The sequence below is a fragment of the Heteronotia binoei genome, chromosome 2 (assembly GCF_032191835.1).
Source record: "Heteronotia binoei isolate CCM8104 ecotype False Entrance Well chromosome 2, APGP_CSIRO_Hbin_v1, whole genome shotgun sequence".
Lineage (NCBI taxonomy): Eukaryota > Metazoa > Chordata > Lepidosauria > Squamata > Gekkonidae > Heteronotia > Heteronotia binoei.
Window position 1 is genome coordinate 176,389,518 of NC_083224.1, and position 26,946 is coordinate 176,416,463.

The 26,946-nt window shown below is 45.9% G+C and overlaps 1 protein-coding gene across 1 annotated transcript in view; it reads right to left on the reverse strand.

The window, feature by feature from the left end:
• FCHO1 (FCH and mu domain containing endocytic adaptor 1) overlaps nt 1-20,557 on the reverse strand; it is a 72,140-nt gene extending 51,583 nt beyond the window's left edge. Inside the window, exon 1 of the mRNA XM_060232509.1 lies at nt 20,434-20,557. The gene's annotated coding sequence lies outside the window, so the exon portion shown is untranslated. The remainder of the gene's footprint in view (nt 1-20,433) is intronic.
• Nucleotides 20,558-26,946: the final 6,389 nt, after the last annotated feature.

The following is a 26,946-nucleotide window of genomic DNA, read 5'->3' on the forward strand; positions in this document are numbered from 1 at the left end:
TTATTTACATTATATTTATATCCCGCCTATTCCATACAGACTCAAGGCGGCTAACAGCATAAAATAGACAGTAAACAAAACCAATATTAAAACAATCAGATAAGTTAAAAAAGATCAGATAGTGGGTAATGTGAAACCCTTTCTTGGAAAGGAAAGCCCATCCTACAACAGAGAAGCAAGAATGCCTCTTCTGGGACAACCCTCTGCGATAACACACGGGTAGACATGTTAAAAGTATGCTTTCCTGAAAAACGTGTTTCGCGATATGCAGAATTTGTACAGTTTTAGTCATTTCATCAATTTAATTAGACTCAGGGGACCAACTAAAATGTCTTTGATAGGGAGACTCATGTACATTTCCTTAACAGGCATACAGATAGAGTGCCCCAGAGGATCCTGGAGCAGGCAGCCTTGAATTGCAAATTGTTCATAGGACAAAACACATCTGATGCTGAGCAAGAAGTTTTTAACTGAGTATCTAAAGCAGATCCTCGGTCTCCACCCAACAAGCCCAGCCCTTCACCCTCTAGTCCAGTGATCTTCAACTCATGGCCTGTGACCCTCATGTGGATTACAGAGCCCCCACAAAAGTCCCTACACAGCTGCCGTCTTCATTGCTTTCTTTCAGCAGGGCTTGCAGTTGGTGTGTATGCGCAGAGAGGAAAGAGTGCAGCACCTCCAGCTTCTCTTGCAAGCATGTCAAGAAGAGCAGCAAACAGTAAGGACAGATCCTTGGTGGAGCAGATTCCTCTGGGCCTCTGATTCTTGCCTTCTTCTCAGGTACACTTCCTGTGCCCATCTCTCTTGGTAGATCAACTGCGGTTCCAGCCTCAAAACCGGTAAGGTTATACCTCTCGCTTCCCTCACTTTATGTCATGTGTCAATGACATCATATGCTTGCAAGACAGCGGCCACCACCCTCAGTGGGGCCACATACCTGGAAAGACCACTGCTGCAGACCTTCCTCTCACCCAGATCAACCAGCTCCAGCAGTGGGGACAAGGGTGACCACAGCTAGCCACAAGGGACAGTCAGGACTTACGGTTGCCAGCTCTGGCTATGGAAACTCCTGGATATTTGAGGGCAGAGCTTGAGAAGGCAGAGTTTGGGGAGGGGAGAAAGCTCACCCTAGGACTTCAGTTCCTTCTAGACCCTATGGTACACCATAGACTCTGCCCTCTGAAGCTGCCATTTCCTCCAGGGGAACTGATCTCTGTAGCCTGGAGATCTGTTGCCATTCCAGGAAAACTCGAGGTCCTACCTGGAGGTTGGTAATTCTAGCCAGGGCACTACAAGAGAGGAACCAGCTCCAGGAAGCTTGTGTGATGAAACCAAGCCAGTCCAGCGTTCTGACAAAACTCCTCCTAACCAGGAGCAGCTCCAGCTCAGCACAGCCGGGGGAAGGGGGAAATAGCAGCAGCTGTCTGGGGGAAAGCCCATTTGTTCCCTTGCTACTAATGTAGGGCAGAGCAGAGGCAGGAGTTTGTGCCAGGAGACTCAGACAGGACCTAGGCCCTGGAACCAGATAGCACATTGAATAATGAATGACCCCACTGGCTGGCGGAGGGCGGGCATGAGGAAGCAAGACAAGAACAGAATTATCTTTTCCTGGGTAACTGGGGGTAAGGGGGGAACCTTTTGCTCCTCTCCAAAGGCCAGGGAAAACCTGGAAACCCCCCATTGGTGAAAGTCAGTTTTGCTCACCCACCTACTTTATCCCCCCCCCCCAACAAAACCCTCCCATTTCAGTGCTCAGGAGAGGAATGCATAGCCTTTGGACTGCTTCCCCCCCCCCCCTTGTACATATTAAAGCTGGGGAATAGAATACAGGAAGCCATGTCTCCTCTCTCCCTCCCCTTCCCTCAGTCCAGGGAGTGCACAGCTCAAAAAAGAAAAAAATCACTCTGTAAGGCCAGTTCTTAACTAGGAATCACACTGTTCCACTAATTACAGAAAAAGGTTTATTTCCTGTTTGACCTTTTTCTCGCAGTCCCTTCCCTGTTTATCGGCCTGCGCCCCACAGCACTTTCTCTTTCGGCCACATCTCGAAAGAATACCACCACCTCCATTTCCCCCCACAGGACTAGCCATCCGCAGGTCTCCCCCCCACCCCATCCCCACCATCCTGTTCTCACTTTGCTTTCCTGGCCCCGATTCCTCTTTACTTCTTCTTGTCCCTGGTCAACAGCAAGACCACCACTCAAGGGCTTACCACTCTCTGGATGATTTTAGGCCTGATCTTCATAACCTACCAGACCGAAGCAGTAAAGCCCTGAAGTGCTAGAGGGGGCTGTACACACACTTCAGAGCACAGGTGCAGGGAGCTTTTTGAAAAATATTCTCCTCTGGAAGGCTAAAGAAACCCCCTTCTTGCAATCAAAACATTAGGAGAACTGGAATAAAAGAAGAAGAAATGTAGCTTAGCCTGCTTCTTGCTGTGGCTGGCTTTTTACTTACAGGGAGATTTGACATACATACGATTTTCTACTCATCCCCGTGGTCCAAAATGGTGCAGTCCACACTACTTATGGTTACCAGCTTGGGGTTTGCAAATACCTGGAGACTTGGGGGGTGGAGCCTGAGTAGGGCTGTCAAGCTCCCACCAGGGTGGGGGATCCCCCTCCCTGGAGGGCCCCAACCCACCGGCAGGGAGCAGGCTGCCAGGGGGATCCCCGCTCCCGAAGAGCCCTGTTGGCGAGATGACGTCACCCAGAAGTGACATCATCATGGCAGGGACACTGAGCGGGGACATTCTAGGACTTGCACTAAAAACACTGTGGTACCATAGAGTTTTATCATGAGTCCTAGAGCATCCCTGGCACAACATCCCCGGTGCAATGACATCACTTCCAGAGTGGCAGAGGGACTTGGCAACCCTAAGCCTGGGGAGAGTGGGGAAGGGGAGGGGCTTCAATGGGATATAATGCCTTAGATTCCACCTTCCAAAGTGCCTATTCTCTCCAGGTAAACTGATCTCTTTCTCTTGGAGATCAGTTATAACCCCAGGAGATCTCCAGCCACCACTAGAAGGTTGGCAACCCTAACTCTACCATCTTGATCCAAGCATCAAAATACCAGTCAGGTGTGCAATTTCTCACTGGCTGAGCAGGACAGGAGGAAAATATGAAAGCCGGTCTACCACAAGATCTCCAGATACAGCAAAACAAAAAGAGCTCATCACCAAACATGCCAGGTGCTGGAATTGTTTGGGCCACAAAATAAGCAAGCAAGCCATCACAACTGGTGCCCAGGAAACATCAACAACGTACAAATGCTATACGTATCCCCAGAGCAGAACCCAGGTGTCCTAAATACAAAGCTGCCCCCCCCCCCATTCTGCAAATCCCAGGTGTCCCACTGCTGGTCCCTCACTTTCCATACCTCGCACGGCCTCCCTCCTAAATATGAGAGCCAAGACAAGAAGCCATCATCTCAAATGCAAGACATCCTGAGTGCATGCTGCGCCGTTAGCTTCACCCGCCCCTTTTCCTCTGCCCACACACATACTGGCCAAAAACAGGAAATGAAAGAATATGGAGAGATCTTGGTGCACATTTGGTCTTTTGCCTTGCTTCAAGGGGAGGGGGATCAATTACCATCTCTGAGCCTCAACTAGACTCTCACAATGCTCCGGACCAGCTGCTGCCTCCCACCACTACCCCCAGCAATGAAAATAGAACCAACAGTCTCTGGCTACGCTGGTGAGCTTAACTTTATTCTTCTCAAAGTGAACAGCAAAGAGGACCCAGGCATTCTGGGCCCAGAGCCTCTGATTCTAACCACTAGGCTTCCCTTCACGGTCAAACACTAGCAAGCGGGGGAGTCTCTTTGGAGGAGATCTCACTTACCCAGTGGAGACAGGTCCACGGTCCTCGCCTGCTCATTCTCTCAGCTCGTACCAGAAAGGAACAGCCGGGGTGTCACCCTGGGGAGGACAGAGGGAAAACACAAGTGAGCAAAGGACATGCCAACAAGGTGGAGGGCCTTGAAAATAATCCACTAGGTGATTGGAACTCAGTTCCCCCGCGATCAGGCTGTTCAAAACTGCAGGTAAGGGAATGTACTAAAACAACCACCAGACCATTATCTTTTTCTTTTCTTTTTTTAAACCCAAGCATAAAACCTTAGATGGCCCCACTTGCAACTCACGGCATAACTCCAGCAGAGATTTGCAGGGGGGCATTAGAAAAATCTACTTTGTTCAGCAGAAGGCAGGCAAATAGGTAACCTAGTTGTTGCAGGATTGGACCAAGGAGCTGTGCTCTCCGAGAACCAGATAAGGAGTTTCTTGTTTTGGGAACTCAGGAGAAGGGCGACAAAGCGCTGCTAAAGTTATAATAGCTGCTTTGCTTTGGAAAGACAAAGACCCACAACTGAACTCTGGCACAAAAAATTATGGAAACTATACATTATGAGTAAAATAACTATAAACATAAAATCTTTAACTAACTTATCTCAAACTACATACTTTGAAGCCATATGTTTTTTAGTACTAGAGTATTTAATCTCACAAGGAGAAATTCCAAATATCGCTAATAAATGGTATCTCCATTGCAGGGGTGGGGAGCCTCTGTCCCGAGGGCCGTATGCAACCCTCAAGGTCACTTGGTGTGGCCCTCGGGGATTGCTGGGCCAAACCAAGCCATGTGGCAGCCTCTCTGGGGCCTGGCTGGCCAGCAAGGATTGTGAGGCCCAGTGACGTTGTGCAGCAGCCTCCCCAGGGCCAGGCAGGGATCACAGGGCCCAGATGTACTGTGCAGTAGCCTCCCTGGGGCCTGGCTGGCCAGCCAGAATTGCTGCAGGGCCTGGAAAAGTTACTGTCACAGTTCAGTTTGCACTTGATTATCCCAGATGACGTGGCCTAATATACTAACGAGTGTGTGACCTAATATGCTAATATTAGGGGATGTGGTCTAATATGCTACTGAGTTCCTGCTGGGCTTTTTCTACAAAAAAGCCCTGGACCTATGCATTTACCTAGGGCGGCGAGCTGGATGTGTGTGTGCTAGATTAGGCTCTCCCTACATGACTTCAAATAGAAAAACAATTATTTGCATTAATTTTGCTGGCCTGAATCGTTCTCCCTCGGCGGAGCACTGTTTTTTAAGTTGATAATTTTTTATGGCCCACAAATGATGTTATAAATATCCATATGGCCCTTGGCAGAAAAAAGGTTCCCCATCCCTGCTCTATTGACTAGTTAGGTATATTGTTGAAAAGACTGATGCATGCCATACGTAGTACGTATTATTTAAAGACAGGACGATGTTGTTCTTTCTTATTTGTATACATACTGTGAACTGTCGCACTGAGATTGTGGAAAGAATTTTGCAAATGCTCTGTGCGTAAGACTTAACTGTATCTATTGTGTATATGTAATATATTTATGCCCAGTAAATGTTTTAAAAAAGAAGAAGGGCAACAAAGCAAACCTCATGTTGTTTTGAGTCTGGAAGGGGGGTTGCAACCCCTGAAGAACATTTTTTTTTTTGCTTCAAGGTCAAAACCAATGGGACCATAACCCCAGGAGATCTAGGTTCAAGGGCTAGCTCTGACACAGAACTGGGCTGGTTTTATACACGCTGGATTATGCCTTTTCAAGGTCTTCAGCAGCCCGTTGCAAGTGAATTTTCCTGTTTCACAAAGGAAAGCCCAATTGCAAACAACTGCAAAAGTGCACTGGAAGTACATTTTTAGTTTGAGCTATCAGGAGCAGGTCGTTCATTCTTCCCACCCCTAACTTCAGTGCCACGGGAGCAACAATAGGCAAGCTCACAGGACCACTGTCACTGCAAACACAGCAAAGAGACGTAACACACTTTTGCAAGTTTAAAAAGACTTATTGTAGGCGGAGGACAGTTAGGAAGGAACAGAAATTCATCTTTGCAAGCTTGATAACTGGATAGTGTTTACACACACGTTAGACAAGGAGAGCTACATATTTGAAAACAAATACAGATGGCTGCTGGAAGATATGAACTGATGCAGTGCGTATTGGGCAACGGAATCGTGGTTTTCAAGAATCTTGTGTGCGCACTCTTCCAAAATTGTGTTTTTAGTTGAGAAACCCCGTAAACATTAATCTAAAAGAGGCAGCTGTAACAATCTGTCCATGCTGCTAGTCCTGTGGAGGAAGGGGGTAGGAGAAGACACAAGGATCTCGAGCTTGTCCATGCTCTCTCTCCCTCTTTCTCTCTCCCTCACATGCATGGACACTTTTTAACATTACAAAAAGGGAAAGCAGACAGCAGTTCAGGGCTTGGGTATTTCCCAGTGAGCTAGAAGAGATCTGGCACACCTGCAAGACCAAAATAAGAATATAAGAGAAGCCATGTTGGATCAGGCCAATGGCCCATCCAGTCCAACACGCTGTGCCACACAGTGGCCAAAAAACCCAAGTGCCATCAGGAGGTCTACCAGTGCAGCCAGGATACTAGAAGCCCTCCCACTGTTGCCCCCCCTCCCAAGCACGAAGAATACAAAGCATCACTGCCCAGACAGAGAGTTCCAACAACACTCTATGGCTAACAGCCACTGATGGACCTCTGCTCTATATGTTTATACAATCCCCTCTTGAAACTCTCTACGTCTGTAGCTGTCACCACCTCCTGTGGCAGTGAATTCCATGTGTTAATCACCCTTTGGGTGAAGAAGTACTTCCTTTTATCCGTTCTAACTCGACTGCTCAGCAATTTCATTGAATGCCCTTGAGTTCTTGTATTGTGAGAAAGGAAGAAAAGTCCTTCTTTCTCTACCTTCTTTATCCCATGCATGATCTTGTAAACCTCTATCATGTCACTCCTCAATCAACGTTTCTCCAGGCTGAAGAGCCCCAAGCGTTTTAACCTTTCTTTATAAAGTGTTCCAACCCTTTAATCATTCTAGCTGCCCTTTTCTGCACTTTTTCCAATGCTATAATATCTTTTTTGAGATGTGGTGACCAGAATTGTACACAGTACTCCAAATGAGGTAGCACCATTGATTTGTGCAGGGGCATTATGATACTGGCTGAATTATTTTCAATTCCCTTCCTAATAATTCCCAGCATAGTGTTGACCTTTTTTCATTGCAGTCGCGCACTGTCTCAACATTTTCAGTGATGCTCTGGATACCATCAAACTCCAAAAAGGGGAATATTTGCATACTTCTCCTTTCAAATGGAGAACACCAAGTATACCCCTTCAATGATTCAGGTATTTCCAGCCCCGCCTCAGAAAGCTGGAATCTAACAAACACACACTGCCAGAACCACACCTAGAAGAAGAAGTCTGCAGAGTTATACCCCGCCCTTCTCTCTGAATCAGACTCAGAGCGGCTTACAATCTCCTATATCTTCTCCCCCCACAACAGACACCCTGCGAGGTGGGTGGGGCTGAGAGAGGACAACTCAAGGACAACTCCCACGAAAGCTATGGCTGACCCAAGGCCATTCCAGCAGCTGCAAGTGGAGGGGTGTGGAACCAAACCTGGTTCTCCCAGATAAGAGTCCACACACTTAACCATTACAACTGCTATACCGAAAAGGGATACCACCCCCCCCAAAGAAATGGGAAGCTAGAGGGCTCCCCTCACTTCCTGCCAGTGCTTATAGCACTTTTCAGGCTGCCTAGAATTGAAATCTGGAACATGTGAAGTCCAAGATATACTGAGGGGAAGGTTCTGAGAACAAGACATTTTGTACCCAAGAATAAAAAAAAAAAATGCTGCATAATCTTTGACTCCTGAAGCACAAAGGCAAAGTTGCACATAGGATAGCATGTCACAGCCACTGTGGTGAAGGAGTTAAGTGTGTCAAACTAAGACCCAGAAGACCCAAGTTTGAATCCTCTGTTTGCCATGGAATCTGGCTGTGGACCAGCTGGTCACACACACAGCCCAACCTACCTCACAATGTGGTTGTTGTGAAGGTAAAATAGAGGATAGGACGATGCTAGAAGCCCTTACGAGAAGAAAGGGAAGGAAGGAAAGGTCCCCTGTGCAAGCACCAGTCGTTTCCGACTCTGGGGTGACGTTGCTTTCACAACGTTTTCACGGCAGACTTTTTTACGGGGTGGTTTGCCATTGCCTTCCCCAGGCATCCACACTTCCCCCCCCAGCAAGATGGAAGGCTGAGTCAACCTTGAGCCGGCTACCTGAAAACCCAGCTACGCCAGGGATCAAATTCAGGTCGTGAGCAGAGCTTAGGACTGCAGTACTGCAGCTTTAACACTCTGCGCCACGGAGAAGAAAGGTGAGGTATAAATGAACCAAATAAGTCTGTGTGAAAAGAGAAAAAAGGGGGGGGGCTGTTATTATCTCTGCCTTTCCAGGAAGATAGCTATGCCTGCACAATAAAAAAAAATACTTCTCTAATTTGATATGTATTTTATATTCACATGCAGACAATTTACAGTGGCACCCAGGAACTACACTGGTGGATTGCACCTCTCTTGGTCTCCAATGCGTAGGGTGAGGAAATGGAGATAAATTTACACGCCCACAACTTATCCCATTATATTAATACATGCACAAGTTCTGGCAGTAACCAGGTATGTACCTATGCTTCCAAAGTTCATTTATTTATGTGCATATATAAGCATCATTGTTTAATACACACACACAAATAAATGAAGGATGCTATCTGCATAGATACATTCCTGGCTGTTACAGGAATATGTGTAAAAGCTTTCTAAGACAATATAAGGGGGGGATTACATATCTAATATCAGGCACATGCGGAGCCATGGGGAGAAACAATAAGTCTACTATGAAGTTGCAGGAAAACCATGACAGCCAGGGACAATTCAGAATACTATTTAGAAGTTAGGGGGCAGCAGATTGATTGCTTGGGATGGGGAGGGTGTGGTAAGAAGCAGAAATCCCTGACAAAAATCAGAACTGGGACACTTTTATAATAGAAAAGGTTACTGACTGTATTCATCAGTCTGAACATTACCCCAGACATTCCCATTTCACAACCTCCAACCATACAATCCAGATTATCTCAGACTACTTCATCTTTAATCTCGTCACCTCTTATAACTTTTCACAAGCGTTAGTCGTGGTCTGAATTCTAACACGAGAACATAACTCTGAGAGTCTTACTTAGTTCAGAATAACTTCATACTCTCGACTTCAGATAAATCTACTAAGATTTTTTTTTTCCATTGTGTAATTTATCTTACTGTTTCAATATTCTCCTTGTTATTCCTACGTAATTATCTTACTTTGGTTTTTCTTTCATACTTATTGCTTGGTTATATTTTTATGTTATACCATAGCTCTTGATTAAAAATTCCAATAAATTATTAATTACCAACGAAAAAATCAGAACCAACCTTAGTTTTAGGCCTGGATGTACAAGTTCTCTGAGCACACATACCAGAGTAGCTGTGAAAAAACTACTGGGGGCAGGCAGGGGAGTTATCTGTCTGCTGACTGTAAATGTGGTTTGCAATCCTCCACACAAGGGGCGCACTCAACTGATCTCAATCCGAGAGAGGTGGTTCTTTGAATGAACCCACCTCATCTCTGGGGAATGGTAGTCATTCTGTTGAATTTACAGCAATTGAGCAACCTGAAGGGAGTGGAGAGTTACTGGGGTTAAGGGTGACAACTGCAAACAACAGTGATGGGGAGGCATAGGACGGCAAGCAGCTCCGACTACCCCCACCCCTTTTCCAACATTTTAAATGATTCTTCCACACAGACGCTCCTGAGAACTGCAAGAGGCAAGGATATAACCTAAGAAGAAGTATGCTGCAAGGGGACTGGGGAAATGCCTCTTCCAGGAATGCCAAATACACACACAGCCATTCCAGAAATGGGGAGATAACTGAGAAGATAAATCTCCCCTGTCCCAAATCTTTTGGGCCTTTCTAATTTGGTCACAGGTAGGCGAGGTGAATTCTTTTGGTTCTGGTAATCAGCATGACAGACACCATCTCATTCTCTGCTTCTCTGGGAGACCAGGGGGAATTCAGACAACGGGAGTGGCAACGAAACTGGATTATGTTAAACATTGGGGAAATTAAAGCCGGATCATTGCAGCAGGAATAAGAAATGCTTGACAAAATAGTAGGTTATCACTTTTCTGAATATGATTCCCAAGGCAAAAGCACGATTTCAACAACAACACCACCCACCAAATTTATTTGGTGAAAGTTGGAAATACTTATCTTGCAGTGTCACCAACACATCTGTTCTGTTGGTTTTTTCTATGTCACGCAATTCAAATGGGTTTAGTTTATAAGCAGTAATTCCCAAGGGCAGTTGTGACCAATGTTCCATCTAAGCTGCCGACTCTTGTGAGCAAAAAATTCTACTTTTGATCTACTGACATCAAAGTTGTGAGCTGCTGCATAAATAATTGCGCTCTGGAGTCAATTTTCCTGAGCTAAGACAAAAATGTGTGAGCTGGAGGTTAAAAACCTGTGAGCTAGCTCACGCTAACTCAGCTTAGAGGGAACATTGGTTGTGACCACCTCTTCCAGCAAAAGCGATCAGGCTTCCTCCAGCACCTTAAACGTTAACAAGAGTTTATCCATGCCTTGGCTTTAGTGGACTAGTGACCCAGCGGGCTGGTTACACTCCCATATTTAAATAGGAAGCTGGTGAGAGTTTGCACTAGGATTCAATCTCTGTTTCACTCCTCCTGCCTATTGGCAAAAGTATAAGTAATGAAGGTCAACAAACCCAGATCTGAACCCCAAACAGGTGGTTAGTCACTTCCAGCGTAGGAAGGCTAAGGCCCTGTTCTCACAGAAGCAACCACCACATGGCTGAGCTGAACGTCAGGAGGAAACTCACATTAGGGAATGACTCCCCCGTACAAACAATTCCTCTGCTCACGGAAAACCAGCGTGTAAAGAGAAAGCTTCTTGCCTAGTTACCTCCCTGTCAAAGTAGATTTGTGTGTGGTGGGAGTTTGAATATCCCTCTGTACACACACAAACAATTCCCCGAATCTAAAAAATTAATACCTCAGAGGAAGTGTTCTAGGACTGTCAGAGTATGCAATCGAGTTTCCTGCATTTGGGGAAATTGCAGGGGTCAGCACACCCGGAGTGCAATGAATGAGCCTCACCCTGGGGGAAACTGCCTTTGTGATCAAGGTCTTCCTGAGATGCTTACCTTCTATGTGCAGAGAAATTTTTTTTTATATGAAGCAGCATTAAAATTTCTTGCATGCTGGGGATGGAAGGATCTTGCCTAGCTGTTCTTCTGATATGCTAACTTTTTGCATGCAGTGATTTTTTTTCTTGAGACAGAGGAACATTTGATCTCTGAACTTTCATCCACACAAAGAAATGGTACAGCCCAAACACAGTCTGATAGCAAGAACAGGGCCAGATACAATTCCTTAGGAATGCAGTAAACCCTCTCCTTGCTTTGAAGATCCCAAATGCTCTTTAGACCAGGGGTGTCAAATGAATGGCCTGATTGCTGGATCACGCCCTCAGAAAGCTCTAATCAGGCCCACAAGCAACTCACTGTCATCTGCTTCCTTCTCTCTCTCTTGCTTCCCTCTGCATCACAGCTTGCTTAATCGCACAGGAGTTACAGAGCAAAGCCTCTGTTTTCTCCAGTGGCTAACCAACATATGAAGCAACTTATGTACAAAATCTATCAGTGCCCAGCCATTTCATGTTTCCCCCTGGGTCTTAGGCGCAAAGTGTTGACCATGAGATTTCTGTAATGAATGCCAATAAATCAAAAGGAGGTTTGCAACTTACAGACATGCACCTGAACAGCATACTCAAGATTGCTACAGCACAGACATTGTCTCCAGATTCTGATGCAATAATTCTGATCAAAGAGGTGTCCGTTATCAGCGACTGTTAAACAAAATATTGCAAGAGTGATAATGTTTTAAGCATGATTTGTTTTAAGTTTTAAAAAATCTTTGTGTTTGTATCCTTTATAAAGTTTATATCTCCGCTATCTGGCATTACATTTTATGACACACAATGGCCCAACCCGACAAGGTCTCATTTATGACCATCAAGCACCAAGATGGGTTTAATGCAGGAAAGTCACTAGCAAAGCATCAATACACCCAACATACGATCCTGAATAAAGGCAATTTCAGAAATAAATCTGTAATCCAGTTCATTCACCCCATCACCACCACCAAACACATCTACAAAAACCCCTTTGAAAATTATGCGGACCCCTCGACTCAAAATGTGTGAATCCACGCCAAGAATTCCAGACATTCCATTGTCCCTACCAACACTTTTCGCATGAGAATGACATTAGGAGGGGCAAGAATGACCTCTTTTAACCCGTCTGGGGAAACTCCAGCATCCAGTTGTCAACAGCTCCACCTGATAGCTCAAAGGCTGCTGGAAAGTCAAGGGATCAGGAAGCAAAGTCTGATAATGGGGGGGAGGGGCAGAGAAACCACTTGGCAACGGCCACAGGCAAGAGGTTGAGGCCAGAATCAACAGAGAATGAGCCTTCCCCACCCTTTGTGTGGCATCCTGGGTTGCCAACCTCCAGATGCTGCCTGGAGCTATTACAACATCACAACTGATCCCCAGACGGCAGAGATCACTTTCCCTGGAGAAAATGGCTGCATTGGAGGGTGGGCTTTACAGCATTATATACCAATTAGGTCCCTCCCTTCCCCAACTCCACCTTCCCCTGGCTCTTCTTCTTCAATGAATCCCTCAAGGCAGCATCACAGCAACCATCACATGGCAGTCAAAGCAGGAGAAACTGAAAATGACTGGGAAGATGCACTCCTGGGAAGACTGGCAAATCTCTGGAGGAATGCAGTTTTGGTGCCATGCGGCAACCACCAACAATACATCTGCAAGCACTTTGGAAGTTCAAATTTGATAGACAAGTGGTGCCAACGTGATAGGGGAATGCCTAAGGCACCTTTCCCCATCTCGGAGATGCTTCTTGAGAGTAAAATGAAGACAGGAAAAGGCCATGCAGATCAAACAACGGCTGTGCTCTTGAAAATACAATACCGACCTTAAACTGAGACAAAATCTATGTTAATTCCTTCCATAGGAAAGACATTATGTGGATTTTGTTCTTGTTTTTGGATTCCACATGATCCAATATGGTTTATTTTAAAACCAAGAAAGGCCTTGGTTTATTTAGACCAACCGCAAGGAAATCATGAACCAGATTAACCAAAAACAATAAATAAGTCCGCGATGAATATTTTGCGGACTTATTCTTCGTTTATTTAAAGCATTTTGCGCCTGGCTTTCTCCAAAAAAGGGCTCAATGCTCAGCTTCTTGTGCTTGCTGTTGTGACTGGCAGTGGCTCTCCAGGGTCCATGACAGATAAAAAGATCTCTGGCCCTTTCTCAGAGATCCTTTAGCTGGACACTGGTCCTGGACTTTGTATGCACAAAGCAGGTGCCCAGCCGCTGAGCTGTGGCTCTAAACGCAGAAGAGCATAACTGTAGTTCATGCTCAAGAACATCTGAATCTGTCATATGCCGAGTCACGCCACTGGTCCATGTAACCGAGCATTCTCTTCCTCCAGCAAGCAGTAGCTCAGGGTGAGAAAGGTCTTCCTCCAAACCTGCTGTCTAGGAGGCTGCAACACAGAGATCTCATCATAGTGCCCTGGGGTACCATGCTGCTCAATGACAGCTTTTCTGCTGTTCCCCAAGTGTTGTTAGAAAGTAGGTGGAGGTAGGGCTTTTTTTTATCAGGAATGCACAGGATTGCAGTTCTGGCTGGCTTGGCATCAGGGGGTGTGGCCTAATATGCAAATGAGTTCTTGTTGGGCTACGTAGGGGCCACATGGAGCTTTTACAGCAAGACTTCTGACTGGCCTCTGGAGATTTCATTGGCTGGGCAGATTTTTTAAAATGTCTCTTTGGCAGCAGCTACCACCATGGGACAAGGATCTTCACTACGTGACTGAAGGTAAGCTGTGGCAGCCATTTTGTTGCTGACTCCACCTCCTACCACAGCCATTTTGGGTGATGTACCCACCACACTATGTGCAGTTCTCAAAAGAGCTCTCTCAGTCCCACCTACATCACAGGATGTCTGTTGTGGGGAGAAGAGAAAGGAGATCGTAAGCCGGTCTGAGAGATCCAAGTGTAGGGTGGGGTATAAATCCAATCTCCTCCTCCTCCCCCCTCAGAACTGCAAAGATGCCCACAAACGCAAAAAAATTGGGGACCCCTGCTTTAAAAGCAGATGCCAGGGATGGAACCTGGAACCTTCTGCCTATGAAGAAAGGGTTCTGGCCACTGAACGATGACTCTTTCTCTCAAGCTAAAAGTGGAACAATTGAACTAGATTTATTCATGAACATATGACGCTACCTTCTTTAAACAGACTCCGACCCCGCCTTCCTCTTGCCTTGCCTATCATGCCCTGACCAGCAGTGATTCTCCAGGATCTAAGCCAGAGAAAGGGCCCATGCTCTTACTATGAGATGGGATGGGGGGGGGGGCTTAAACCTGGAATCTTCTGTGTGCAAAGGAACCGCCCTGCCATTGAGCTAGGATTCCAAACCCAGGAGTCCTGAATCCAAAGCCGTCTGCAGAAATGTTGCAAGGGCATCTCAGAGGACATTGCAAGTCCCTGACCCTATCCCAAGTGAATATGAAACAGACAATACTGGGGGGGGGGGGAGGAACCGAGCAGTCTGTTTGAAATCCTTTCTTAAAATTCAGGGAAAGGGGCAGGCCCAGCCTTTAAAAAAATAGCACACAAGATTTCCGATAGTTAAGCCTCATTATTACACACGGCACGGTAAAGTATTTTAAAACCACTGTACATCTAAAAAAAGAAAGCCAGAATCTGGCTGATGTGTTGAAGGCTTGGGCCCGCCACCCACAAAGCCATGAATCTGAAAAATCAATGAGACCCAATGAGATCATACGAAGGAAAAAAAACCTTACATTTCTTGCTGTTAATGTTATAACCCAGTTTGTTTTTTTATTTTAAAACAAATGTTAAATGATATTCATCCTTAAACTGGAACAAAATTCAAGTCTAGTAGCGCCTTAAAGGCCAACTTCAAACGAGCTTTGACTCACAAAACTTATACCCTGGAAAATTCTGTTGGCCTTTACATGCTACAGGGCTTGAATCTTGTTCTAATGCCACTGATCAACATGGCCAAATTACCCTTAAAATAGAAGCCTGCAATATCCCTGAGTGGGAAAGTCCCCATAGCACAAACATGTCTCTGCCTTAGTGTGCTCCTCTCCCATAACCATAATAAGACAATGCCCAAAGGGGTCAGCTACCCACATCCCAAAGATTTCTATACCCTCCCTACAGAAAATGCAATTCCCAGGGCACATCTGCATTACAATCTTATGTATCCTGGGTGTTTAAAATTGTCACTGGAGATTGTCCCACTGCAGAACTACAGGAAGTAAAGAATGGGATATGGCTATTAATCCAGTTTAAATCTGTGGTGTGGATGGTTAGCCCTGTTAACTAGTCAAACCCTTGGAGGAGACAGGGAACCAGTAGTCCACGATTTCAGGCAAACCCATGCACCAAACCAGGGGTGTCAATCATTGTCCAGGGGACCAAATCAGACCCCAGAGGGCTCCTATCAGGCCCGCGAGCAACTCACTGTCATCTGCTTCCTTCTCCCTCTCTTGCTTCCTTCTGCATCACAATTTGCTTTGCCAGGCTCTCTCAATTGCGCAGCAGAGCTACTGAGCCATGCCTCTCTTCCTTGTTGGCTAAGGCTCAACAAGCCAATGAGGTGGATTAGGCTGAGTGTGTTTGTCTGTGTCCTTTATAAAGTTTCTATCTCCCCTTAACTGGCATTACATTTTACGACACACATGGCCCGGACAACAAGATCTCATTTATGTCAGATCCAGCCCTCATAACAAATGAATTCGACACCCCCGCACTAAACTAAGAATGAGACCTACAACCGCAATCTGCCTAAATGCCTTTCTCCTTTTTCACAAACCTGGAGAAGAGAATCCAGGACGTGGTGACGTCATTAGCTGCTGACTTGAAAAGGGAATTCAGACAGGTTTGTGGAGGAAAGATCAAGCAATGGCAACTATCCATGGGAACCAAATGGAACCTCCATGTTCAGAAGAACTCTCTCTGAATGCTGCTGCTGGGGGCAGGGCAACAGTACAGGAAGGCTTTGGTCTTTGTGCCCTGCCTGCAGACTTTCTGGAGCATCTTGTCAACCACAGTGATGGAAAGGATGGTGAAGCAGATGGACCCACCTGAGTCTGATCCAACATAGGCACACTTATGCTTTAACGTCCACACCAAATCCCTAGCAAAAGCCATCTGAGCCCAACACTGCACAAATGCAAAACCACCCAACAGATCTTGCCACATCAGTGAGCACATGCACCACATAAGGCCAGGGAATCCCTCGAGGTGTCTCAGGCAAACCTCTGCATAGTCCCTTGCCAGGTGAAGAAGAAAATATTGGATTTATATCCCGCTCTCCACTCCGAAGAGTCTCAGAGTGGCTCACAATCTCCTTTATCTTCCTCCCCCACAACAGACACCCTGTGAGGTGGGTGGGACTGGAGAGGGCTCTCACAGCAGCTGCCCTTTCAAGGACAACCTCTGCCAGAGCTATGGCTGACCCAAGGCCACGCTAGCAGGTACAAGTGGAGGAGTGGGGAATCAAACCCAGTTCTCCCAGATAAGAGTCTGCACACTTAACCACTACACCAAACTGGCTCTCCACAGGGGTCAAGGGGGTTGTAGTAAGCATCCAACAAGAGACTCCATCACCCTGGCCTCTGGGTTGTCTTGGGCAGCAATTGGGAAAGAGACGGAGAAGCAAACTGGCCCTCCAAAGAAAGCAGAAGCAACAGCGTTTTCCATTCTCTGGTTTTTAAATGGTGCGGTTTGCATTATGTGTGATTTGTAATTCCACACACTTTTAAGATCTATGCATTTCCTTTATCTTGTTAATTGGGCTGTTCGACTTTGTGCGTTTGCAACCCCGTGTTGGATGGTCAGCCACATCAGAAGAGGAATATGAATATTCTAAATACAATTTTAAAATCACATTTGCACGTGCCAAGGATCACAACTGATTCCCTTTACGGTTTTACTCACTCGATCCAGCCATGTGGGTCTGAACCAAAACAGAACAAAGTTGGAGCCCAGTAGCACTTTAAGTCCAACAAAGTTTTATTGAGAATGTAAGCTTTTGTGCGCTAAAAGCTTTTAGCACACGAAAGATTACATTCTCAATAAAACTTTTAGTCTTAAAGGTGCTGCTGGGCTCCAATTTTGCTCAATTTTACTCACTGTCACACTCCCAGCAGTTATTAATCCATCATTGTTGCTTCCATTTTTGGTGTTTTCAATTCTGACTGCTTTTATCTCTGTGTTTTAATCTGTATTTTACATCTCATCACTGTGTTGTTTATCGTTTGTATTCTGCCAACCCAGCCGCTGGATTGTTAGCCAACTTTGAGTCCCAGGAAATAAGGCAAGGCAGAACTGCTTTAAGTAAATACACAAACAAATGGTGGAATTGGGTTCCTTGAAAGCCTGATCTTCTACTCCACAATACGAGAGAGAATGCACAGAGGACGGAGCATAAGAACCTTTACAAGCAAACCACAACATCCTGTTGTGAGAGGAAGAGCCAAGCAGGATAGCTCTTGTTTGGCAAGCAGAAGGTATCAAATTGTGCCTCCAGTTAGAGGATCTCATGTACTGGGGAAGACCCTTTTCTGCTTCAGACCTTGGAGAGCTGCTACCTGTCAGAGGAGACAATTACAGGATTGGATAGACCAAAAGCCTGAATCAGCATAAGGTAGGACCATATGGTGATTCAGAAAGTGCCTATTGTGAATTCTTGGGTTCCAATTGCAGAATCTCCACCTAAAGACTGTGAGACAGCAGGTGACTTTCTGTGCCCCAGTCTCTGCTAGGCAGAGGATGGTAAAAGACAGTAGAGTATAGTGGTTAGGGTGCCAAACGAGGACTGTGGAAACCCAAGTTCAAATCCTTAATCATGAAGATTACCAGATATGCAGGGCTTTTTTGTAGCAGGAACTCCTTAGTATATTAGGCCACACACCCCTGATGTAGCCAATCCTCCAAGAGCTTACAGGATTCTTTGGTACAGGTCCTACTGTAAGCTCCAGGAGGACTGGCTACATCAGGGGTGTGAAGCCTAATATGCAAAGGAGTTCCTGCTACAAAAAAAGCCCTGGCCTAGAGTCAACATCTCTTCATTAGCTTAACCTCCCTCATGTGGCTGTTGTGTGAATAAAAGGGAACAGATGAAAATGGTACATGCCTACCCTTGACAGAAATGTGAGATAAAAAGGTGACAGATTAGACACAGAGGAAGGAAACAGATCGTTGTGTCCCAAAGGCAGTTTGGGATATTCATGGAGGAAAATTTACATCTATGGATAACCAAGTTTAACTTCAGACCTCCATAGCTCAGTGGTCAGGCACATTTTCTTTTAAGTTCTTTTAAAACTGTATCCCACTACTTACTCTGTCCAAAGCGGATACTCTGATTTGGCAAGCGGGCCCATACCAAGAGAGGGAAATTCAAGTATGAGGGCCCCAGATCACAGAGCTTTAAAAGATTACTAACCAGCACCCTGACTGGGGCCTGGAATCAAAATCAGCAACCGGTTCAGCCACTGTAAAACAAGAAGCTGTATGCAAACACAACTCAATACAATTCAAGGGCTGGTCTGCCATATTTTGCATTGGTTGAAGTTCCTAGGTTAGCTCTGTATAAAGCAGACACCCAGCTTGGAGGTTTACAGAAGCAAGGGTCAAAAGAGTCCAGAGATGAAAAGTTTACAAATTAGATGCATATGTTCAACCCACAGCAGCATATCCAATATAAAAGATGTCAGATAATGAAAAAGACCTTCCTCTGCCCAAGACCCTCCAGAGACCATTAGAGTCAAAGGAAAAACAACAACTATAGAACTAGGTGCTTCAATGGCTTGACGACAGAAGGTGGTTTCATGCATACAAAGCATGCGGGAGATGAACAAGTCAAATGAAGAAAAGGCTGAGCACAGATACTGACAGGGTAGGAGAACAATGCTGGATGAAATCTAGTTCACAAGAAGAAGTCCAGATATCTGCATTTGGCAAAGGATCCAGTATAGCCATCCTAAATGACAATATTTGTGGCCCGACAGTGGCCCTGGGAGAGCACCGGGAATGCCTGAGATTGGCCCACCAGGGTCTATTTTGACTTGCTTCGAAACAATCTCCTGAACCCTCTGCTATAAGCACACTCAAACTGCACCACCAGATCTTGGGAAACCATCCCAAAGAGGGCTGGCGCACAGTTGCAGCGAAAAGCCAAGATCCGAAGAGGCGTTGTAAAAATCCCCCACAGTCCAAACGGACCCAGAAATCAATCTGTGTCAGAAAAGCAGCCCCATTTTCGGACAGTCGAAAGGGGGGAAAATTACCTGTGTTTACTCTGGCCTGCAATTTTGAAGAAGCAAAGACAGACCTTTGACCCCCTCACCAACACCATCGGCACCTCCCTTAGACACCAATAGCTTAAGAGCGGCCCAGGCTGAGCCGCCAATCCCCAGGCATTGCCAAATGCCACTCCTGGCAACAAACGACCTTCAGCACAGCTATGACACCCCCCTTCTCCCCCCCCCCCCCCTCACACCATCTGAAAACTGCAGGTCTGGAAAATTTCTCACAGGTGGCTCTGTTCAGGCAGGGAGAAAGAAGGAACAGGCGGTAAATCCCCTCAGGAGCGTTCTGGAAAAATTACCTGCCCAGGAAAGCACAGGGAAGATGGGGGGATCACAATACACAAACACACTTGCTACCATCTTGTAACACCCACCCACCCCCCTTTCCTCCTCCAGCAACGGTTACCGGTGCTCAGCTTCTCCTAGGTTACCGCATCTGTCACTATCTACCTTTCTTCCAAGCGAAGGCCCAATTCTTCACCAAGTGCAGAAACAGTAGGAGAGACTGCTGGGCATGAATGCAGCTCCCAATTTTCTTTCACACATACACACACACCCCGTCGCATCAAGCACTTAAAGCAGTGGCAGGATGTAAATTAAGGGGGGTGGGGGTGCATTGCCAAGCCATCAAACAAGTGAATTAGAAGAACACAACCACATATCACAGGAAATTCTAACAGAACAGGAATTTAATGTCATTGGCGAGGCGGGGTGGGGGGGGGTAGATTTTATTTCCCCCTCTCTCATTGGTGAAGAAAGGCAATCTGGGAAGTAAGGGTGGGCTGGATGGGGGTAGCCCCCTCCGACGCATTAAGAGAGCGCATTAGATCGTCTTCTCCCCACCCCAGATTAAAGCGCGGAGGGTTGAGAAGAGGGGCTGTGGGCGTGTCTCGTTCAGAAAGAAGGAGCCCCAAATGTTGCATTACAATTTTGCATCCAGAAAGACCCCAAAGCCCGGGTGGGGGGGGGGGCTGCAAAGCACGGAGCAGAACGGGGGGGGGGGTGCGCGGAATCCCACACTGACCTCTTGGCGCTCCTCGGCATCGCACACCTGCTTCGCTCGCTTCCTTTGCAATAAAAAAGAGCCACCCGCTTCTTTCTCCCCCCACCCCGCCCGGAGAGGTGGGAAAGGGCGGGGCTTCTGCAGGGCCTTGGTTACAAAACGGAAAGGAGACTCGATCCCCATTGGTTCGCCCGACAGAAAATGTGGCTTCTGGCTTCCTTTTTTTTTTCCCCTCCTCTCCCCCCGCCGGGGGGATCTATTTGCATTTTTAAAGCAGAAGCAGCGCCTCTGTCTGTCTCTCTTTCCCCACCACCGCCTTTTATTATTGTTTAAAAGGGCGGGAAGGTAAAAGCTTCAGGAAAGCAAACGACCCACCCTCAATATAAGACCCGTTGGCGCCAAGAAGCTAGACTCCAACTACAAGCCCCAGTGGAACCTCCATAGCCAGAGGAACTCTACCTCTGAGCAACACTTGCTACGAGAGAAGCCAAAAAATCAGTCTTGCTTTCGCGCCCTGCTTGGTGGGCTTCTAATCTCAGAGAGTCCTTCAACCGTCCGCCGCTGGAGACAGGATGCAGAACTCGATGGGCTCGTCGCCTTGGTTGGATTCTGAAAATCCGATTCTTAGCATTTGTTGTCAAGAGAACACCAAATTCACGAGCAACAGGTCTATAAGACAGCTTTTAGCTGCAATGGGATAAAATGGAGCTGCCTTTGTCCCACTCTGAGACAGTCTAAATTGCAGGGGGAGGTTGTTGCCCTCCTTACAGCCTGCTTATGGGTGTCATGGAGACATCTAAGCTGCCTACTGTTGGAAACTGATGTAATCTTTCTGGCGCCTTCTGATCTTGGGTTCCCCACTACACAACTGGAACCTGTTGATAGAGAGCCCCCCCCACACACACACAAACACACACACAGTCTTTCTGGTGATGACTAAGCACGTGTCATATCTTGACTCAAGCATTTACATGTTATGACCAACGTTCCCTCTAAGTTGAGTTAGCTGTTTTTTACCCTCCAGCTCACACATTTTTGTGTTAGCTTAGGAAGGACGGCCCCAGAGCAAACCAATATATGCAGTTGCTCACATTTTTAGCTCACGAAGTAGAATTTTTCCTCACAGCCCTATAAGGTAGACAAAAGGAGTGGAGACTTTAACCCGACAGGGACGCTTGCCTTGAACAGAAAAAACAATCCCAAAATCACCAACTCAGGACAAAACACAAAAGGGTTCAAACTAAGCTGAATAAAGGACTGATCAAAATGCTATAGCCCCCAATATTGTGCCCACTGGCATCTTTTCTGGAGCATACCAAGTGTTTTTCGGAACTGAATGGGGCCAGGTAGGGCATTTGCTCAACGAAACTTTTGCCTATCAGAGATGTAATTTGCTGCGCAGATTTAAAAAAAAAGTTTTGGCAGAAGCTGTCACAACACAAGAATCTACACTGTGTGACTGAGTTGAGCTGTGGTGAACATTATGTGGCTGGCTCCACCTCATAGGACCACCATTTTGTGGCAGCCATTTTATCGCTGTACTCATCATGCCATGTCCAAATTCCAAATGTGTCCAAATGGTCATAGATCCCTGGTCTAAACCTCTTTGGTTGACTTTATGGGCAGGTCAGCGTGTTGATATGGTTCAAGGGTCAATTTAGGATCTGAGAGACCAAGGTTCGAATCTCTGCTCTGCCATCAGGCAGTGTGTGACCTTAAGGCCTCTCAGACTCTGTCTTGTCCACCTCAGAAAGTGGTTGTCAGGATAAAATGAGGAAGGGCAGGATTAAAAAATGTCAGAATAAATACAAATTAGGATTAGTGCTAGGAACAGTTCCAAATTACTACTAGCGTTTAGTCTTTGGGGAAGAGTGGCAATTTTTCTGCTTCTGTACAGTAGCCTTAGAAGCATCCTGAATTGCATATTGCATCCAAAACTCATGCAATTACATCTACAACCCTCGTTGTGTTGCACTTTTAAGACTTCAAACTGCAGCCTCAAGGCTTCTTCCATAATGCCCACACATTTTTCTTCCACCGCCTTTTCTGTACTAAGCATCCAATCCGATGAAGAACTCTCCCGTGCTCTAAAGTTCGCTTTCCGGCACATTGGCTGATGCCAATAAAAAGGAATTACAGTCTGTATTACTTATTTATACCCTGCTTTTCTTTTCAGTGGGGACCCAAAGTTGCTTCCATCATCATTCTCTCCTTTGTTTTATCCTCACAACCAACACCCTGTGAGGTATGTTTGGCCGAGAAGTGCGTAACCGGCCCAAGGCCCCCCATGAAGCTTCCATGGCAGAGTGGGAATTCGAATCTGGGTCTCCCAAACCCTAGTCAGACACTCTTTAAGTAGTGGGTCACATTGGTCAGTTGTTAATTGGCATGGTTTATGCTGTCTATACTGTAAAACTCAGGATCTTCAGAAAAAAATTACAAAGAAATATGAAATCCAAATAAATCTGTAAGTTTGGCTGATTTCGGGGGGCCGGAATGTGGCCTAGGTAAAAGGAGCAGTTTTCCAGGGTGGAGCTTCTTATGTTGTGTATTCTCCTCCCATTTAGGTCAAACAAGGACAGCAGGTTTTTGCTCCCTCAAAACCTGCATAACCTATTTGACTCCAGGCACCAAAAGAGCTGCTGCTCAGAGAGCCAGTTTGGTGTAGTTATTATAAATAAAAATTTATTATTAGTGGTTAAGTGTGCAGACTCTTATCTGGGAGAACCGAGTTTGATTCCCCACTCCTCCACTTGCACCTGCTAGCATGGCCTTGGGTCAGTCATAACTCTGGCAGAGGTTGTCCTTGAAAGGGCAGCTGCTGTGAGAGCCCTCTCCAGCCCCACCCACCTCACAGGGTGTCTGTTGTGGGGGAGGAAGGTAAAGGAGATTGTGAGCCACTCTGAGACTCTTCGGAGTGGAGGGCGGGATATAAATCCAATATCTTCTATCTTCTTCTTCTTTTCCTCCAGCTCCAAAGGTCACACAGTTCCCTGCAACCTCTGCTTCCCCTTGGCAGCAGAAGACAATCTTCCTGTGCCATCAAATCCAGATCAGAGGCAACATCGCTGGGCACACCATGCAATAGCAGCAGATAACCATGGCTAGATGACTGACAAGTTGGCAGCACCTCCTCAGCGACTGTCCAGCTAAAGCAGAAGTTCAAACAGTGGCAAATTGTTCTGCAGGCAAACAGAAACACAGAACACGAGCAGGCCTCAGAAATTTGAGATGTATGGAAAGTCCCCAAACTCGATTCTGGTCGAGCTGGAATACCAAGTAGGTCACGCTGAAAAGTAATTTCCCGTAGTTTGGATCCTGTCAGGAGGGAAAAGGGGAGGGGTGATGGGCAGAAGATTTTGCTCTCTTCTCTTCCCTATTTCGCTCAGACCAATCAGATTTTAAATGGTGGAGTAAGAGAGAGAAAAAACCAAAACCGGAGGCAATTTAACAGCCAACAACCAAGTGACAAAAAGGGGGATTGCATTATGGAAGGGACAGGAAGTATTCTGAATAAGGCAAAAAGGGACTTGAGGGTATTATTTACACAGGAATGGTTGGGATGCTCTTCCTGTATTTAAAAGTGAAGTGTTAAGGCTTGTCTTATCGGTTCTGATGCTGAAAACACAAACATTGTGATCCATAAAGCACCTCCCCACTATGATAATTGTGTTGTCTAGCAAACTAGAGTGGAAAGGCATTACATGGTCAGGCTTACCAAGTAAATAAACTTATGTATGCTATATTTCACTTCTGTGTTCTCATCAACACATATATAAGCCAAAATACATTCCATAGGACCCACGGAAAATAGGTCTTGATTTGTGCCTGTTGTGCTCTCTGGTTTGGAATTAAGGAATCATGGATGGAAAGGAAGAAACACTAATTTAAAAAAAAACCACTTGCCTTCCACACCTAAAGTTCAGTAGTCCTTTTCAATAAAAGGAGGGTGTGGATAGTGAGGTAGTTCACAAGTCTCCAGCCTGAAGGACTTATTGCAGGGGTGGGGAACCTTTTTTCTGCCAAGGGCCATATGGATATTTATAACATCATTAACAGGCCATACAAAATTATCAGCTTAAAAAACAGTGCTCCGCCGAGGAAGAATCATTCAGGCCAGCAAAATTAATGCAAATAATTGTTTTTCTATTTGAAGTCATGTAGGAAGAGCCTAATCTGGTCTACACACACACACACACACAGCCTGCCGTCCTAGGCAAATGCATAGGTCCAGGGCATTTTTGTAGAAAAAGCCCAGCAGGCTCAGTAGTATATAAGACCACATCTCCCAATATTAGCATATTAGGCTGCATCATCTGGGATAATCAAGTGCAAACTGAACTGTGACAGTAACTTTTCCAGGCCCTGCAGCAATTCTGGCCGGCCAGCCAGGCCCCAGGGAGGCTGCTGGACAGTATATCTGGGCCCTGTGATCCCTGCCTGGCCCTGGGGAGGCTGCTGCACAGCACAGCTGGACCCAATCCTTGCTGGCCAGCCAGGCCCCAGGGAGGCTGCCACATGGCTTGGTTCCATCCAGCAATCCCCAAAGGCCACACCAAGTGACCTTGAGAGCCGTATATGGCCCTCGGGACAGAGGTTCCCAACCCTGACTTATTGTAAAGTGGAATAAATTAAATAACAGAGAAGCCTGGTTCAGGGGCTGTGACGTAAGTTGGTGTCATGTGGTAGAATTCAGTTTGAGAGACACATTTCCACAAGACTGACAGAACAGAAATCAGACACAAAGCAGATTTAAAACAGCTTTTCAAACAGAACAGTTAAGGCCAAAGGTAAAAATGTGGTGATTTGTGCAGTCTTAACAGTGAAAATAAATCACTGTGGAAAAGACTAACTAAAGTAGGGAATTACTGAGGTGGGAAATTGCGTAAACAGTGCAGAAATCAGGTGTGTTAACCAGAGAGAGATATAAAGGGGATAGGTGAAGAAAGACAAAATGATACCTCTTAGGAAAGGAAATCCAGTTGAGGGAGATAACGGAAGTGACAGGTACAGAGAACAGATCTGGATCAGAATAGATCTGAATCAGAGAAATCCTAACCTGTCAAAGAACTGGAAATGGCTGAGAATTTTAATTGGGGAAGGACTTGAAAAAGAACTGGTAATTGCTAGAGCATATATTTATTAAAACATTAATTATATCCCACCTTTCCCCATGGTTCAGGCACTTATAATAAACACTTTCAGCTAAGATAAAGAAAATATAAAATAAAATGGAGGAAACAAAGAAGACATGAGATTCAGTACCTTTGCCTCTCTCCTGATGCTGACAGATGTTTTAGTACATAAGAGGTGCAGGTAGCAGAGTTCGCTTTGTGAGCTAGCTCACATATTTTTAGCCTCCCGATCACACATTTTTGTCTTAGCTCAGGAAGGATGGCCCTAGAGCAAACTAATTTATGCAGTAGCTCATAACTTTAATGCCAGAAGCTCATGAAGTAGAATTTTTGCTCACAGGACTCCACAGCTTGGAGAGAAAATTGGTGGGTGGTGAGGTGGTTCACAACAGCCCGAGGGACTAGTTATTACAAAGTAATACAAAATAAAACAGAAGGCCTGGATCAGGGGGTGTGACACAATGGGTTGTGCCCCTCAGTAGAATACATGGCCTTGGTAAAAAGATGTTTTAATGATTGACCGCCCTACCTTTTCTCAATTGGCTCAATGTAACAGAACAGAGATATGAAATCTAGTGAAAACTGTTCAATGAAAGGTCGGTAATCACTCTGCCAAAGATCTTAAGAGAATTGCTGTCAGTCAGAGCTGAAAATACCAAAAGAGGGGGAATGATGGCCTGGCTCTGAAGAGACAGCATAACATGCTCTTTCCTCCAATACTCCCCACAGGGTGTTAAGTTCAGGGAAAACTATTAAAATGGGGCATTCCCTGTCAGGGGACGTAGTGATAACCACAGACATACATAGTTTTAAAAAGGGATCAGACAGATTGCTAGAGGATAGATCTATCAGTGGCTACTAGCTTAAAGGGAACCTCCGCCTTCAGAACAGTGCAAAAGACACTCACAAAAGCTAGTACTTTGCCACAATTTTTTTTTTAATATTTAAGGTGCTACTAGACTCTTGCTCTTTTCTACTGCTACAGACTAACATGGCTGCCCATCCTGATCTATCTCCTCATTCAGAGGCAGTCAGTCTCTGAAAACCAGGACCAGGAGGAAACATCATGGAAATGGTTGGCCACTATGTGAGAGAGACAGCATGCCGGACTAGATGAACCACTGGTCTGATCCAGCAGGGTTCTCCTTATGCTCTTATGTCTGCAACTTCAGAGGCCCTTGCACATCAGAATCCCCCTTGGCAGGACAGACACCCAAGAGATTTATGCGCACCCATGGTAAAACAGCTTGCGCAGGGAGCCCTGTAGCAGAAAGAATTTGCTCACCACGTACAGAGCACCGTGCAAATATTGAGTTGGCACTGGTGACTTTTATGGACTGCCCACGTTAAGGATCCGGGTGTACCTAAAACATTTCCCAAAGCAGAGTTTACCGATGCA